This window comes from Clupea harengus, chromosome 21 (assembly GCF_900700415.2).
Source record: "Clupea harengus chromosome 21, Ch_v2.0.2, whole genome shotgun sequence".
Taxonomy (NCBI): Eukaryota; Metazoa; Chordata; class Actinopteri; order Clupeiformes; family Clupeidae; genus Clupea; species Clupea harengus.
The window spans coordinates 24,682,306-24,684,805 of NC_045172.1; the positions used below are offsets into that span (position 1 = coordinate 24,682,306).

The 2,500-nt window shown below is 43.1% G+C and overlaps 1 protein-coding gene across 1 annotated transcript in view; it reads right to left on the bottom strand.

Moving 5' to 3' along the window:
* The window catches only part of pnpla4 (patatin-like phospholipase domain containing 4), a 4,034-nt gene extending 3,371 nt beyond the window's left edge, over positions 1–663 (bottom strand). The window contains exon 1 of the mRNA XM_031558270.2: positions 223–663. The gene's annotated coding sequence lies outside the window, so the exon portion shown is untranslated. The remainder of the gene's footprint in view (positions 1–222) is intronic.
* Between the last annotated feature and the right edge of the window lie 1,837 nt (positions 664–2,500).

Below are 2,500 nucleotides of genomic sequence, written 5' to 3' on the forward strand. Positions count from 1 at the left end.
CTAAACAGACCATTTTTAATTCATTTCATTTAATGTTGCCAACTCTCTCTGTCTCTCTCTGTCTCTCTATGTCTTTCTCTCATCGTAATGCCGTTAGCTACATTGATAGTTTGCGTTATGTTTGACAGGACACTGGTGATGATGACCACTAATGTTAGACTTACGTTGTTGCTAATAGCGACTGAACGTACAGTCAGAATTAACTGAAAGAACGGTTCTTACCGTATCGAGTCAGGCGTGTAACTGCACGATCGTTTTCGAAAGTCCAAAACACACACAGGACTTCATATAAAGCTAGAACGGCACTTTAACGTCTTTTGACAGCTCTTGTGTTGCCCTCATCGGGAGCACGACCCACGCCGGTGTTCTACTTCCGGTAGAAAAGGTTTCAAAATAAACAGACCAGATTTCAAAATAAAAGCACCAAAAAGTAGCTATAACAGGATAGAAGAAATCTTTAAATCGTCAGTCATGATGCATTCAAACATTCATCATATTCTTCAAGCATCTCAGCTCAGACTTTATGAGTGCACACCTACAAGTGTAGCGTTACATACAAAATGAGAAATAGTCGTTTGTACCCTGATTGTAAAAGCCATTGAGTGTGCTGCTTGACCATAGTCACATGACTCATCAGTACACTGTAAAAAAGAAAAAAATGTGTTGACTCAACTTAACCCATTCAGGTTATCTCGTGGCTTTGACTGAGTTAAGTTATGTCAGCGTGTAGTATTACTCCTAAATTAACTAGTTAAGTTATGTCAGCGTAGAGTGTCAAGTGTATTACTCTTAAATTAACTAGTTAAGATATGCCAACGTGTAGTGTCAAGTGTGTTACTCTTAAATTAACTAGTTAAGTTATGTCAGCGTAGAGTGTCAAGTATATTACTCTTAAATTAACTAGTTAAGATATGCCAACGTGTAGTGTCAAGTTTATTACCCTTAAACGTGTAGTGTCAAGTTTATTACCCTTAAACGTGTAGTGTCAAGTGTATTACTCTTAAATTATTTAGTTGATACAACCTGCAGTCTGTTGACTCAACTTTCTGTGTCAAATCATATGGACTAGAAAAAAAACAAGTTTAGAGAACTGAAAAAGCTTATTTTAGTTCATCAAGTTAATACTAGTGTGAATGGAGTAGGCTCAACATGAAAGACTTCCAACTTCTATTACCAAGTTACTCAAGTTTACAGGAGTTGATAGATTTCCACAACTTACAGGACAAGCAGAGTAACACCTACAAAGCTGCACTAGACCTACATGATAATTAGCCGAGACCAACCTAGACATTAACACATGAAGAAATAGCTAAAAAGACTTATTTAAATATTTTCTTTTCGAGACTTTTATTAAAATGTCAAGAACTGAATTTCATCTCCAACCCACCTACACTCAGTAAGTGTTCAGTGTTTGCTTTCTCCCTCCTTCCCTCTTTTTCTCCTTCTCTCTCCCTCCCTTCCACTCTCTCTCCCTCCTTCTCTCTCCCTCCCTTCCTCCCTCTCTTACTCTCGCTCCCTCTCTCTCCCCTTCCCTCTCTCCTTGTCTCTCCAGGCAGTCTCATCACACGTGGTTAGAGATAATACTCGAGTGTGTGTGCTTACGTTATTAGACTTTAGTTTCTTGTTCTAACCACCATCCCCAGAGAGTAGTTGTGTAGTAGTGTGTGTGTGTGTGTGTGTGTGTGTGTGTGTGTGTGTGACTACAGCAGTCAGCACTTATTTCCCCAGGACTGAGTGCGAAGGGAGAGGAGAGGAGAGGAGAGGAGAGGAGAGGAGAGGAGAGGGGAGGAGAGGAGAGGAGAGAGGGGAGAGGAGAGGAGAGGAGAGGAGAGGAGAGAGGAGAGGAGAGGGGAGGAGAGGAGAGGAGAGGGGCGTTTCTCCCGCTGGCCGGTCGGGCCCAGCGTGTCAGCACTAATCGCGGTGTGTCAGCACTAACTCGCCCCTGCTCTGCTCTCGTGTGCTCTGTTCTTGTCCCACACACGGGTCGGCGTGCTGGGGATTACCCAGGTTACGCTCCCTGGAGGAAACACACACTCTGGTCGCCGCGGAGACCTGGTGACAGGCGGAATAAATGATAGACGAGAATGAGTAAACACATCTGTGTGTAGGGCTGCAACTATCGAATATTTTTGGAATCGAGTATTCGAGTTATTATTTCATCGATTATTCGAGTAATCGTGTGTGTGTGTGTGAGACATGAGATCTTGGTGCATTTGCTCACTTGCTACTTAACATCACGCCTAGTCATCACTATCGACTCATAACATAGGCTACAAATAATCACAAATACCGTACGCTCTAACTAGCGCTGGTGTAGTGCTCCGCATGGTGAACTGTTAACGTGCAGATGTTTTCTGGTGAGATGTTGAAGCATTGATGAGGTGTTGTGATGCCACGCCAGGTCCGTTGTGTGTGTGTGTGTGTGTGTGTGTGTGTGCGTGTGTGTGTGTGTGTGTGTGTGTGTGTGTGTGTATGATTGATGAGGTGTTGTGATGCCACG